The 16,193-nt window shown below is 39.9% G+C and overlaps 1 pseudogene; it reads right to left on the bottom strand.

Moving 5' to 3' along the window:
• Window positions 1-11,213: 11,213 nt before the first annotated feature.
• LOC114699495 lies at window positions 11,214-11,762 on the bottom strand (annotated as a pseudogene).
• Between the last annotated feature and the right edge of the window lie 4,431 nt (window positions 11,763-16,193).

Raw genomic sequence — 16,193 nt, 5'->3', positions numbered from 1 at the left:
AGTCCTTAAATTTCCCAAGTTCATCTGCTCAGGACCTGAGTACAACACTGATCTAGGTTCTAGAGAAGGAACTGAGGACCAATTTATTTACAAGCCATGCTTTCACATGGTTTATAGTCTAGATGTAAATCAATATGGTAGCCACTATCTGAGAGAAAGAGGGCCTGCCTCCCTAAGAGGTGTATGACAATACTGAAGTGGCACATGTAGGTAATTTATACAGACCTGGAAATCTGCTATGGAACAATGAATGGCATTGCCTGGCAGGGGAATGTAGTCAGTAGTGGCCTTCCCTAAGTGCAGAGACTTTTGTAGGCTGTGATAACAAAGTCAGTGCTACATTATGTTAGATGTCTATAACTCTTAAAGAGCCGGAGAGTGAACTGATATTGAACTCTTCTGACAGGATCCAGTTCAATTCCTATCTGATCATATTTTAAAGTCGGTAATGCATATAATCATTTACACAAGGATCAGGCAGCAGGCTGGAAGGCTGCTGTATATGTGTGCTCGGCTACTCAGGGCAAATCAACAGAAAAGAAGTTGACTCACAGAATTAAATGCTTAAAATACATTTTAAAAGAGAATAAGCATATAGTTGTGAATTGAAGCTACAAAAGAACTTTTTAAGCACAAGAACAATGCAAGCAACCATGAAAGTAAAAATGGAAGCTGCTAAGAAAAAACAAGTTTAAAAAAAACTGATCGTAAACAATGTTCATGGATAGGAACTTAGTTTTATTAAGATGCCATGTCTTCCAAAATTGTCTATAGGTAAACACAATCTTGATAAAAATCACAAATTTTTTTGTAGACATTGAGAAACTGTTTCTAAAGTTTATATGGAGGCAAAAGACTCAAAAGAGCCAAGTAGATATTGAAAAAGGAAAAAAAAAATTAGAGGACCAACACTATCTGATATCAAGACCTCCTTTTTAATATCATCATCATCAACAACAACAAGACAGCTAAATGAATGGTACAGAGTAAGACCAGAAACAGAACCACATGTTGTCAAGAGTTTTGCTCAGAATCCAAGCAGAAAAGAATTACTGGCATAACACACATCATCATGGATGAATCAAAAAAGATTCATTCATATGCTGACAGAATAAAAGTTGGTACCAGAAGTACATAATTATGAATCTATGTACATGAAGTTCTACCATAAGCAAAATTAACTTACACAGGAAAAAATCAGAGTAAGAGTCCCTAGAAAAGAGATTTATTGGAAAGAAACATGATGATAATACAGGTTGAGTGGTCTTTATTTAAATGGTAGGGACTCAGCCAGGCAGTGGTGGTGGTGGTGGTGGTGGTGGTGGTGGTGGTGGTGGTGGTGGTGGTGCATGCCTTTAATCCCAGCACTCGGGAGGCAGAGGCAGATGAATCTCTCTGAGTTCATGAGTAGCCTGGTCTACAGAGTTCCAGCTTAGCTAGGGCTACACAGAAAGCCTGTCTTGAATCCCTCCCACCACCACCAAAAAAAAAAAAAAAAAAAAAAAAAAAAAAAAAAAAAAAAAAAAGTAAAGCACACTTGTAAGAACAAATGTAAATAGAACAGTGAGAATAAAGCAAACCAAGCCCCATCCACCACTGTTAATCTCATTTCCCAGGAGGTCACTAAATACTTCTCTCCAAACGCTTACGAAGGTTTCTCTACTAAACTGACATACACGCACACATTAAAAAAACTTATGAATAAGATGATAATGTCTGTCAGGCGGTGGTGGTACATGCTTTTTTAATCCCAGCACTCAGGAGGCAGAGGCAGGCCAATCTCTGTGAGTTCGAGGCCAACCTGGGCTACAGAGTGAGTTCCAGGAAAGGTGCAAAACTACACAGAGAAACCCTGTCTGCAAAAACAAACAAACAAACAAACAAACAAAAAACCAAAAAAGATGATAATGTCTAGTGCTTTGGTTTTTACTTAAGTAAACCCTAAACACCTTCCATATTAATACACTAATACACATAGGTACCTTTCTTGTCAACAGCTGCAGTGTTTTACTATGTGGATATACCAGCAATATTGTAGTCCTTCCTGTTTGCTTCTATTACAAGTTGACTGTAAGAGGCAGGCAGATGGCTCCGTTGGCAAGGTGCTTTGCTACCAAGCTGATGCTATGAATTCACTCCCCAGGACTGACACGGTGGAAGGAAAGGACTGATTCCTGCAAGATGTCCTCTGACCTCCACATGTGCATGCACACATTGTGGAAGCTGGAGAGATGGCTCAGTGATCAAGTGTTCGCTGCTCACGCAGAAGACAAGAGTTTGGTTTCCAGCACCCATGTTGGGTGGCTCACAACTGAGTAGCCTCCACATGTACCAGTACTCATACACACTTACTCCCCCCTTATTAATTTAAAAAGAAATTTAAAATAAAATAAAAATTTAAAAATTAAAGTGTTTATTGTTGGCCTAGGCCACCTGCCCCTGTCTGTTTCTGTCCTGTTCACTCACAGATGGGACCATCAAGTTCAGGTGACCAGCCTGGTGGGAACACAATCTTTGGGAAGATCATTCATAGGCAAACTCTGGTTAAAATAATTTTCAAGGATGATCGGTGTCTTGCTTTCCATGACGTTTCCCCTTCTTCATTAATGCTTTCTGGTGATATTGAAGAAACATACAGCCCAATTTCTGTAGCAGCAGCTGATGATCAAAGTCTTCTCAGACACTGAAATGTCTAGCAATCATCAGGAAATGTGCCACTGATCTGGGCCTGGACAGTTGTTACCGAATGGTGGTGAAGGGAGGTGCAGACAGGGCAGTCTATCATATTCACCTCCATGTTCTTGGGGGTCAGCAGATGAACTTGCCTCCTTGGTAAGAATGTTGGGGAAAATTTCCTCATCTCTATATACTGATTAAGTTGGCAAGCTCTAATATGTTAAATATTTCACAAACTTATTTATGTCTGTGCATGAACAGATTGAAGAGAATTTTTAAAAATCTATGCTCAATAAAGGAAGTCATATGTAAAAAAAAGGGTTGTTTGTACATATTATATTTATTTTCCTGCTTTATAAGTTAATTTCCATTAGGCAACAGTGGCCTGAGGAAGACAGAATTATATGTTTTAGAAAAGCCAAAATGCTGCGAGAATCCAAGTTTATAATATTTTATTTTATCCCTTTATATGTGGTGTGTGTGTGTGTGTGTGTGTGTGTGTGTAGGCTGGTGATTGATGAGTCTTCTTCAATCACTCTCTGCCTTATTCTTGAGGCAGGGTCTCTCAAATGAATTAAGAGCTCACCAATGTGACCGATCTAGCTCGTCAGGCAGGCCACTGTCTTCACCTGGCATTTGGGTGGTTCTGGGGATCAGAAACTCTGGTCCTCACACGTACAAAGCTTTATTTCATTGAGCCATCTTCCCAGCTCCAATTATTTAAAAATAACAAGAAGTACAAAAACTTGTAAATATAAACCTTTGATAAGCTGAGTACATAAGAGTCAGGCAAACACACTTTGGGGGATGAATCCTGGAAGCATTTCCTTAGTGTATCAAACACAATGACACACACACACACACACACACACACACGGTGCTCATTCCCTTGCTCCTCCTCCATAAAAAGAGGCAATATGTAGTCCTTCTCATACAAAAACATTTCTAACTTATTTAAAAATGTTCCCATTACATATACACTAGGCTGATCAATGATTAAGTTCAACATTGAAACAATAAAATAAACCCAGAGGCCACTAACATGCACGAAAGCAATATGATAAAAGACTAAGGAAATTTGGGGGAAAAAAGGTCCATAGCTGTTGTCTTGGTTTCCTTTTCTGCTGTGATTAGACCACCCCACACCACCCCGAGGAAAGCAATGAAGGCAAGCTTTATTCTGGCTCACAGTTTGAGATGCTGGCCCATCAAAACAGGGAAACCACGACAGCAGGAGCTCCAAGCAGCTGCTCACACTGTACCCTTAGGCAGGAAGTATCGAGTGAAGAAGGCTTGTTTAGTTCACTTTCTCCTTTTTTACACAGTCCAGGATCCTAGCCCAGGGAATGGTGCTACCCAGAGCAGGCAGGTCTTCCCTCTTCGATTAACCTAACCATTTCCTAGAGTCCATTTCTTAGAGTCTAGATCTCATCACGTTGATGATAGAGATAACATCACAACTGTTCTTTTCCTGATACTGAATAAGAATATTTTCTACATGTTTGTAAAATTCAATTCAGCATAGCAAACCTGAGACATTTTTTATGGGTGTAAGTGAAGGCTCTTAGTTCTCCACTGGGGATACACAAGTGGGCAATGCTCACTGGCTGTTAGATTTCTCACATCTTCCCATCCATCTAAGAAGACCAGGGCACTCTTTATACATGTTATATACTAAGTACTTTTTATACCTCCTCTCTTTTAACCCTTACCAATTCTGCTATGCTGACAGAGCAGAGTAGAGTTACCATAACTTACTGTAAGTATACTTTGCTGTATGTAGTGTATACCCCATTATAGAAACTGTATATGTTAAATTGGACCCTCTCCCCCACAAAGATAGCAATGCAGGGAACAGTAGCCAGGACTTTGGGTATGCTACAATCACTTTATTAATTACTGAGCTATAGTCCCAGCCCAGACACCTGAATTTTATTTATTTATTTATTTATTTTGGTTTTTCAAGACAGGGTTTCTTGATGCAACCCTAGCTGTCCTGGAACTTACTCTGTAGACCAGGTTGGTCTCAAACTCAAGAGATTCACCTGACTCTGCCTCTGCCTCCTGAGTGCTGGGATTAAAGGTGTGTGTCACTACCACCTGGCTAGAAAAACCTGAATGTTTAATCCATGGACAATCAACTATTTATACTTACACACAGTTCATGGATAATTTATTTGAAAACTATATCCTGCATTCAAAATGAAGAAATGAACCACCACAGGCACACTAAAGATTTGCTAGAGAAAGTCTGCCTTTGTTGGCTTCTGGCCAAAGAACAGTATTTCTTGCCTTGATATATAATCCCTGCCAGTGGATGCCAAGGCTGATAGCCATGACCTCTCACATGAGAGCAAAGAGAAAAAGAAAATGTGCCTATTATTTAGACAGGTGTGGACAACTGAGGAGACTCTAGCCAAAGGGCTAATAGACCTAATTCTGTTGTGAGATCTCTAGAAAGGTGATTTTAAAACCCATTTCAGGTGCTGGAGAGATGGTTTAGAAATTAAGAAAGAGCACTTGCTGCACTTGCAGAGGATCTGAGTTTAGCTCCCAGCACCCACATGGCAGCTCACAACTGTTTGTAACTCTAGTTTCAGGGGATCCAATGCCATCTGGTTTCCAAGGGGATCAGGCACACATGTGCACATACATAAATGCAGACAAATCGTTCATACACATAAAGCATTTTCAGACAGATGCAACAACCTGGATTCTTACACAACTCTTCTGGAGTAAGAACAACTCCTCACATTTTGACTACTGATGAACTAGAAAGGAATGATGAGGGTGCTCTGCATACATTTAGTAAAGAAAAAGGTTATCAACACTAACATTATGTGGGTGTCATGGAACACACCTACATTCCCAGCAACCAGGAGGCTAAGGAAGGATAGAGTTGAAAGCCAGCCTGGGACTAACCATGAGGCCCTATCTCAAGGAGACAACAGTAACATTATTAAGTCCTTTCTAGTGAAGAAGAGCTGACCTGTGCATTCCTCAGAGTTTAGACTGTGGTTCTAAAACCTTCCATTAAGTCTTCCTAATCATGCGGAAGAGCATACACCTGTAATCCCAGCTACATAGAGGGCCGAGGCAGGAAGATCACAAGTTTAAGACCAGCCTGGGTTACACAGCAAGACCCTGTCTCAGAATAAACATAAAAAGGGATGAGACGTAGCTTAGTCATAGAGCCCTTGCCTAGCGCAGTCATGAGGTTCTTGTTTAAACTGTTAGATCCACAAAAAGAAAAAAATTATATCCAAAGTTGTGTTCCATATTTAACATGTTCCCAATAAAATAGGACCAAGAGAAAGCTAGGCACTATTACTTGAAACATTTTATTCCTGCTAAAGTCTTTAATTTACTTACTATTTATTTGTTTGTTTGTTTATTTATTTATTTATTGAGACAGAGTGTCTCTATGTAGCCCTGAATGTCCTGGAACTCAATATGCTGACCAGTCTGGCCTCTAACTTGGAGATCCACCTATCTCTGCCTCTAGAGTGCTGGGATTAAAGGTGTGCACCATCGCCGCCTGGCCGTTTTTTTTTTTTTTTTTTTTTTAAACCATTTTTCTTATTCTCATTTCTCAGATAAAGAAATTTAAAAGATAGTTTCTCAGTAGGTAGAATTCAGATCTAAGATTACCTGGCTTTTCTTCACATAACTAATGAAGAAATAGATACATTTTCAAAAAAATGCCAACTAAAGCAAACTGATGATTCTATTTCTATTTTACAGATTTTTTTTCAATGATGGAGTAGCAAGCCTTGAAAATATGATCAGAGGTTTAAACATCCAATATTTAGTTCTGGTCTTGATTTTAGTAAACTCACCTCTTTGGTAGAGATCCAGTTTGTAGTGGGAAGATATGAGTTCAGACCCCAGTCTTACTGAAGACACCTTCCAAGTGTGTGACAAAACAGCAGCTGAGAGTCATTCAAATTGCTCTGGGCCATCTCCTGGGGCTGCTCAGGTGACTTAAAAGGCTGACTTAAATGCAAAAAGTGACTAGAAGGAGGGGTCAGCCACTTCAGGCAACTATTCGCTTGTTCAGCATTATTTATTATTGGAAACAATGTTTTCTTGCTTGTTTGTTTTGTGCTTTTGTATTAGGCATTTTTTTTTTCCGGTTTTTTGAGACAGGGTTTCTCTGTGTAGTTTTGGTGCCTGTCCTGGATCTTGCTCTGTAGACCAGGCTGGCCTCGAACTCACAGAGATCCGCCTGGCTCTGCCTCCTGAGTGCTGGGATTAAAGGTGTACGCCACCACAGCCTGGCTGTAATAGGCATTTATAGACTTTATCTTATTTACTTCTCATAACATTATGAGTTAGATACTATTTTTCTAGAGATTAAGGAATTTGTTCAAGGCTACATAGCTAATAAATATTTACTGATATTCGAAACATGAGCTTTTCAAACTCCACAGCCCAGCCCATGGTTTTTCCTTTTAATTCTCCAGATATGGGAGGATACATATATCAGATACAGACATTGTTATTGAGGGCTTCATTAACCTGTAGTGGGGTACAAATAAACTATTCAAATCCTGAATTATTACCTGTCTAAAAAGTTAGACAATAAGCAATAAAATGAGGTGGGAAAAGTGTAAACTACAGAGGAAATTTTCAGTAAAAGTTGGAAGCACACGAGTTAGCTAAGACTAGGCAGCTTTTAAGCAAACAGGACTTCAAAGCTTAAAATAGCTTGTCTGGTACCGTCAATGACAACAAGCTGGGAAGAGGCACAGAAACGCCTACTGATTGTAGAGGACACCTTACAGACCAAAGAAAGGATTACATGTGGATTAGGAGCAAGGGGAACTGGTAGGCAGTTGCACCAGCGAATAAGCCCTACCCCTGACATTGGTGATGAATCAGGAAATCTCAACCTCAGCCAAACTTCCACCTCCTATATACTCTTAAATCCCCCAAGACTATGTGCTGTTGGGTCAGGATTATATGCAGCCAGGACAGGGGAGTGTGACTGGTATTTCAGGTGAACGTTTCATGGGGTAACAATAGCTGCTCAGATTTCAATATGGCAATGGCCATGTCATGCTCAAAGGACACAGTTCCAATACAAGACATCAAGCAGGACCTAATACAACAGGCTAGTGTCTGAAAGGATGAAGCAAAGGGGGATATACTGTACATGAGGCAAGACAAGGCAGCCATTACATCACCAAAGGACTGTTGCCACAGTGAAAAGATTTTTTAGTTTCCCCCAATAATAGAAAGTTTTGATTGACCAGTGAACACAATTGGGAAATATCAATAGTTAGAGCATGGGGAACGGACACAAAACAATCTGGAGTTTAGAACAGTTAACAACAGGATAGAGAGAGGCTCAACTGGCTGAGTGTGAGGTTAGGGGAGTCATTGACCAAAGCCTTCAGAATCCAGCCACTAAAGCAAGAGGAACTACAGGAGGTTAAGACCATCTTGGGCAGACTTAAGAGAACTGACAGGTTAGAATTCATAGAATTAAGACTTTATGAGATGCTGGAGGTGGTCAAGGCCCATGTGTTGGTCAAACAAAGCCGAAAATAGAAGGATGGGCAAGTCTGGGGCATACAGTGGGGAAGGTGATGGATGACTTTAGTTCTGAGTGTGCAGTACTACAGTACAGAGTGTATCTGCCAGGGGTGATGGGAGGAGGGGCAGGACAGCAGACAGGCAATGACAGAGCTGCTGCCATGGAAGTCAGGCAGAAAGCCAAGGGAGGGACAAAACCAGCTGATCAAGTGACAAGTGCTGTAATGAGCAAGTCAGACAGGAGACATTTGACAAGCACACGTAGTAGTAGGTGGATGCTAAGCAGAGAACTGATACCTGCCACTAAGAGAGGGTGGAAGAGGAGCAGTGAGAGATGCCAGTAAGAGAAAAGAGAGTAATGAGAGAAAACGGGAGAGCTTCTGAGGAAGGTCTCCAACACCGACTCTACAGCCTGCCTTTCCACCACTGTACTTCGTGACTCTGAGTTTTACTATTGTTGGGAACCCTGCAATTGACCTCTTGTATTTGGCTTTTTTCACCCAGTATGTGCCTGAATTTCTATTTATATATTTATGATTTTTCAGTTCTAGGGATTGAACTCAGGTCTGTTTCCAGCCAGTCTAACTGAATCAGAGAGCTCTAGGTTCAGTGAGAAACACTGTCTCAAAATAAACAAACAAACAAATAAATAAATAAATAAATAAATAAATAGAAAATAAGGGCAAAATGACTAAGGAAGATATATCCAACATTGACCTGTGTTTTACACACACACACACACACACACACACACACACACACACACACACACACACACGGTGGAAGATAGTGCCCTGAAAACTATAATCACATGAAAGAGCAAAATTGGCCTCTTACCTTTAATTATCCATATAAACTAACTCAAATGAGGAGTTTAGGACTTAAATGTGAGATGTTAAACAACAAAGCTTGAGGCTGGGTAAATGGCTCAATCTGTAAAGCGTCTGTTTGCCTTGCAGCTATCTGCTTCTTTTTGTCTGTCTGTGGAAAGGTTTATACGCTCTGAGGGTAGCAGTGGTAGAGCAGGCCAGGGTTAGGTCCCCAGAACTGCAAAACTATACACAGACAAAAACAAACAGACAGTCAGGCAAGGAAGGTCAATTATGTGCAATTCTAGAGTAGTAAAAATCCGAATCAGAAAATGCAACGATGGGTGCTATAGGCTGATGGGAGGAAGGACTGCAGAGTCAGCATTTAATGGGCAGAGAGGTTCAGCTGAAGAAGATGAAAACATTGAGACTCGGGTGATGGAGACAGCAGCACAACAACGTGGACGTTATCTGGAAAGCAGTATTTTATTATTCATTGGTTTTCTGAGACAGAGTCTCTCTACATAGCCCTGACTGACCTGGAACTGACGATGTAGGCCAGGCAGGCCCTGAACTCACAGAGATCCACCTGTGCCAGCACACCTGGTATAAAACAACATTTAAAAAACAGAATAGATAGAGAAATAAGACAAGCCACACACAGGAAGAAAATCTTAGAAAAATTTAGCTAATATGAGATTGCTTTCCAGATCTGGACACTTTAATAAAAATGGACAGGCACAGTAGAAGAGCTCTTGTCTTAGCACTCTTTTAAAATCCTGGGTCAGCCGGGCAGTGGTGGCACACACCTTTAGTCCCAGTACTCAGGAGGCAGAAGTAGGCGGATCTCTGAGTTCAAGGCCAGCCTGGTCTACAGAGTGAGTTCCAGAACAGCCAGGACTACAGAAAGAAACGCTGTCTCAAAACAACAACAACAACAACAAAGAACACCCCCCCCCAAAGAAAGCTCCTGGGTTAGACCCAACATCAAAAAATGACAATGAAAGAAGGTATTAGGAAGGCAATCAAACACATGGAAAAAAAAAAAAGTGAGAATCACTAAATCATCTGGGAAATGTAAAATACCAGCACATGCCCATTAAAATGAAATATCTTAAACTTAAAAACAGAGAAGGCACAAATTAATATGAATGTCAACTGGATGCATTTAGACACAGTATATGGAACAATTAATATTATCAACAATTAAGGCAAACGATTTGAAAACCTAAATTGAATGTAAAATACAAAAGTTAATCATGATTAATTTGAATGTATCCAAGCTACTTAATGATGTTTTAAAAGGATATTTTAACCTAAAGTCTGTAAATACATGTGATGGTTGGCTAGCTTTAATTGTGAACTGTGCTGGTTAGTTTTATGTCAACTTGACACAAGTTGGAGTAATTTTAGAAGAGGCCTACCATACTGGCCTATAGGCAAGACTGTGGTCAATCTTTTTGATTCATGCCTAGTTCACCATGGGTGATACCACCCCTGTGCTGGTGGTCCTGTGTGCTATAAGAAAGTAGGTTAAGTAAGCCAGGAGGAACAAGCCAGTAAGCAGCAAACTAAGACAATACCCAATTTAAAGATTATATGTTTTAGTAGATGTGAAAATATATTAGATAAAAGTGTATGAATTTAAGATTTCTCAAAATCTTTTTAGGAATAGAAGAAAAATCCCTTTAAGATGGTTACTTCTTATTTAATTTATTTATTTAAAAATATTTTTTAAATTGACTTTTAAAATTTTTTTATAGTTTAATGTATTTTAATAGCAAACTTACAGGAACAGCACAGAAGACAGACAACATTAAAAACATGTACTTGCATGTAGGATAACTCAGTTATAAAAGTATAGTGAATGGATCGAATCTACTGTATGATAAAAATGCTACAAACACCATTTAGTTGCCATCAATAAGAAATTTACTTATTTTTAAAAAATCCAAATGCTGGCATTGTCCAGAAAATTTTAACAGGTTTATTTATAATTGTTATAAAGTTGAACTGTTGAAATGTGTTCACTGAAACATTTTGCTTGCATTAATGCTTTACATCTTGCATTTATATTAAAAATTCACACACAAGTGAAAATGGAAAAACTGCCAATACCTGATTTCTGTCCCCTATTTTTCCACTCACAATCATATACTTAGGTACCTTTTGACCTAAGTATAGCATTCAGAGGTACTGATAACAGGAAGAAGAGGAAAAAAATTTTTGAGAGAATGAAATGTTTCCCCTCATAGTGGACTCTTAAGCACGTTCTCCGCATATGCGGCGTGCTAGCTGGTTATCTTTTGGCGTAATTGTTACATGTTTGGCAAGGATAGCACACAGGTTGGTATCTTCAAAAAGGCCAACCAGATAGGCCTCACTTGCCTCCTGCAAAGCACCAAAATAGCTGCACTCTGGAAGCGCAGATCTGTTTTGAAGTCCTGAGCAATTTCTTGCACCAGACGCTGGAAGGGAAGCTTGTGAATCAGAAGTTCAGTGGACTTCTGATAACGTCTAATTTCACGGAGTGCCACAGTATCAGGCCTGTAACGATGAGGTTTCTTCACCCCTCCAGTAGAGGGCGCACTCTTGCGAGCGGCTTTAGTAGCCGGTTGTTTCCTGGGTGCTTTACCACCGGTGGATTTGCGGGCAGTCTGCTTTGTACGAGCCATGGTATGGGCACCTCCTTACTTACCCCGCTTCTCCTTCGGCTGGAGCTCTGCAAGCGAGAGGTGGCGCAGCGATGGCTGTGAACACCGACTTTTAAAATATTTTTAAAAATATCTTATTTTTTTTATGTGTGGGTGTTTTGCCTGCATGTATGTCTGTGTACCATGTGTGTAGTCCCATGGACCCCAGAAGAGGATGTGGCTGGAGTTATAGACAGTTGTGAACCACCATGTGGAATCAAACCCAGGTCCTCTGGAAGAGGAACCAGGTGCTCTTAAACAATGAGTGATCTCTCTAGCCTCTGTTTGTTGTTTGTTTATTTGTCAAAGTCTTGCAGTATAGCCCAGGCTGGCTTCTAATTTGTGGTCCTTCTGTCTCAACTTTCTCAGATTATCTATCTATCTATCTATCTATCTATCTATCTATCTATCTATCTATCTATCTATCTATCTCAAACTAAATGAAACCAAACCAACAACAAAAAACCAAAACCAACCAACCAACAAAAACTATCTTCAACAGGCAAACATTGAAAATATTCCTTTGAAAATCAGAAATAAAACAAAGTGACTCCTATTCATGTCTAGCAAATACTAGAAGAGAGATCTTTGCCTTTATAATAAGAAATTAGATAGTAAAAACCAGTCCACTGGCAAAAGAATGGCTAAGTTGCTGAATCAGAGTCTAACACTGACAGAGGTGGATGACAAGTAATTCATAATATAAAGGTGGCTAAAATACAAAAGATGACAGAGAAAATTTACTTGTGGAAATAATGTACAGTGTACAAACAGGGAGGTCCCAAAGGATTACTTTCACAATACATACTTGGAACCTATTTTAAGTGATGTCTTTCAAAAATCAGTAAGTATGGCCAACTTTGTGTAGTTATATGGGTATTAACAGAATGCAGATGCCAATAAAATATAGTTTTTTAAAAAGATCTTATTGTTTTGGGGCCAGGTGTGTTGGCACATGTCTTTCATCCTAACACTTGGGAGGCAGAAGCAGGCAGATCTCTCTGAGTTCAAGGCCAGCCTGGTCTATATAGTAAATTCCAGGACAGCTAGGGCTACATAGAGAAAGCAAAACAAACAAATAAATAAGTTTTCTTTTCCTAAACTATGTGTTGTGTGGTCTGTGTTTGGGTTTGTGCACATGAGTGCAGTATTCACTGAGGCCAGAAAAAGGTGCTGGGTCCTCTGGAGCTGGAGTTCCAGGCCGCTGTGAGCTGCCTGATGTTGGTGCTGAGAATCAAACCTGGGAACTCTGAAAGAGCAGGACCACCTCTCAGCCCTCAGAAGTCAAACTTTCACAACTACTTTACTGTTCAATTATGGCACAAGTAATTTACCAAAGAGCCCTTCTAAAGTCTCTATTTTCCTTGATATTGCTACTTGTGCAGCAAAAACCTGAAATAACAGCTATTTCAGTGTTGATCAGTGCTGTGACTTACTGCTCTTCCTCTCCTGGTTGTTTGTTTTGAGACAAGGGCTCACTACATAGCCCAGGACAGCCTTGCACTCTGATCCTCCTGCTTCTGTCTCCTCAGGACTGAGATTACAGATGTGTACCATCTCACTAGCAGACAAGCTTCTTTAAAAGTTCTGAGTATACATCTAGGTCATTTGAAGGTTCGTAAACTTCTTATCCAACTGATAACAGAAATTATCTAGACAAATTTTATATATAAGTAATTTTAATACAAACACTTAAGTCATGGCTTAATAATTTGGTAAAATTTAGGTTGCAAGTCACTCTATCAGGTATCCGCAGACATCTGGTTGTTGTGACACTAATCTGGAAGAAGGACTGTCCACTGATTCAGTGTCAGCAGTTCCTGAGCTAAACGTAGTCTGTAGATAGCCCCTGAAAGAGCCCATGCGACCAGCATGGAGGAGGGGTGGGGAGCTGAATTCTTTCACAATGCCCTGTGGAGAGTCTGACAGCAATGAAAGCCTAGAAAACTCATGAAAGGCCCTTTTATAACCATGTGAATGTGGAGCACAAAAGCAAAGTCAGATGACCTACTTAAAGCTCTGCTTTTATTGATGAGAATCCATTCTCATTCCAGATTAGTCTCTTTCTAGAAAAGGAAAACCTTATACAATAACTGAGAAATTAAGACACAGGAAGTATAACTTCACCAGTTCCCATCGCTCCCTGTCATATCTGAGAGGTCAGAACACACCCACCAAGGCTCTCAACAGGCCTTTATTTCAGTGGAAAGTGGGCTCCGAGGGAAGCAAAACACAAGTTCTTAGACTGATTGATTGATTGATTGTCTCATTCATTCATTCATTGTGTGTGTGTGTGTGTGTGTGTGTGTGTGTGTGTGTGTGTGTGTGTGTGTGTGTGTACAGGCCAAGTAACCATGTGTAGGGTAGAGGACAACTTGTGGGAGTCAGTTCTCTCTTCCACTGGGTTTAGGGACTGGACTCAGGTCATCAGGTTTGGCAGCAAGCCCTGGGAAATTTAAATTCTGTAGCTGATCAGACCAGTTTTGGGCTAGTAATATCACGAGAGAAAGCACTTCCTTAATCTCTTCCTGGAATGCACATTAAGTAAACTGATGGTAAATTTGACTTGTAAAGTAATGACAGTCCAAGTTATTTCAAAGCAGGGAAATACTCCTTTATTCATTTATTCAATTAAATTTCAGCGTTACCTTGGAGAACTGAGGATACAAAGGAAAAAACAATGAGGAGCTCAAACATCAGGCATTTTCTCACCTCCTGTGTTGTCCAAAGTGTTTCAGTCTGTCAATAACACCCAGAAAATGAAAATGACATAGCTTTTCTTCATTTTCATTCATCTGTTCTTTCTTCTATTGTTTAATTTCTAATTAGTTAATTAGGTTTTGGAAACAGGGTCTCATGCTGTAGCCCAGACTGTCCCCAGACTTGCATTGATCTGTCTGCCTCAGCCTTCATGGGCTGGGATTACAGGAATATGTCATCATGTGAAACTGCAAATAATTTAAAAAATGTCCATGAGGAGACAATATGGGCCAGTGGAAATGAAACAAATGATGCTGAAAACTGTATGGCTGCATGTAGAAGAACACAAATAGGTTCATACTTGTCACCTTGTACAAAACAATTCCAAATGGATCAAAGACCCCAACAGAAGGCTAGCTACACGGAATCTGATAGAAGAGAAAGTGGGGGATAGTCTTGAACTCACTGACACAGGAGAAGACTTTCTGAGCAGAACACTGATAGCACAGACACTAAGATCAACAATTAATAAATGGACTTCATGAAACTGAAAAGTTTCTGCAGGCAAGGACATCATCATTTAGACAAAGCGGCAGGCTACAGAATGAGAAAGTATTTTTACCAACTACATATCCAATAGAGGGCTAATATCTAAAATATATAAAGAACTAAAAAATAACTGTTCATCAGGAAAAAATAACTCAATTAAAAACATGGGGTACAGATTTACACAGAATTTTCAAAAGAGGGAACACAAACGGCCATAAGGGAAATGCAAATCAAAACTACTCTGAGATTTCATTTTACACCTGTCAGAATGGCTAAGATCAATATCAATAAAACACGTGACAGCACATGCTGGTGAGGATGTGGAGCAGGGGAACACTCATTCATTGCTGGTAGGAGTGCAGATTTGTACAGCCACTATGGAAATCAGTGTGGTGGTTCCTCAGAAAGATGGGAATCTATCTACCTCAAGATACAACTATAAAACTTTATCCTACTATAGAGACACTAGGTCGACCACGTTAACTGCTATTTTATTCATAATAGCTACAAACTGAAAACAGTCAATGGATGAATGAATAAGGGAAATGTAGTACATTTACACATGAAATATTATTCAGTTGTTAAAAAAAATTAAATCATCAAATTCACAGGTAAATAAATAATCAGAGCTAGAAAAAAATAATCCTGAGTGAGGTAATCCAGACCAAGAAAGACAAATATGGTATGTATTTGCTCATATGTAGATGTTAGCTGTTAAGTCTTTGATAAGCAAACTATAAACTGTACAACCACACAGTTTAGATATAGAGTAAGGGACTGGGGGGAGAAATCAAACTCCCTAGGAAGGGGACAGTTATGGATGGATGGGGGTGGGGAATGAACAGGAGGATCAAATGGGGATGGGGAAGGAAGAGGGGGTTAACAAGGGAGTATGGGAAGGGACTGCTAAAGGTAACAGCCATTTGAGGGGTTGCACTGAAACCTAATACAGTAGAAGCCTCCTAGAATATAACCATATACAAGGGTGATCTAAATGAAACTGCCAAACAATGGGAGTGACATAGGCCCAACTGGACATCTCTCATCATCACCAAATGAAGCTTCCAGTACTGGGAAAGCGTTACATCTTACCTAGTTGTTAGTCAAAGGGGCCCTATGGGAACCCCCAAACAACCCAGGCTATTGTCAAGGCTATTGGTTGCTCTCCACAAACTGACTTTAAGGCCCTATTACTGGAGACAAGATATCTACACAACTTATTGAA

Source organism: Peromyscus leucopus, chromosome 4 (assembly GCF_004664715.2).
Source record: "Peromyscus leucopus breed LL Stock chromosome 4, UCI_PerLeu_2.1, whole genome shotgun sequence".
Taxonomy (NCBI): domain Eukaryota; kingdom Metazoa; phylum Chordata; class Mammalia; order Rodentia; family Cricetidae; genus Peromyscus; species Peromyscus leucopus.
This window is presented reverse-complemented; position numbering and strand designations above follow the sequence as displayed.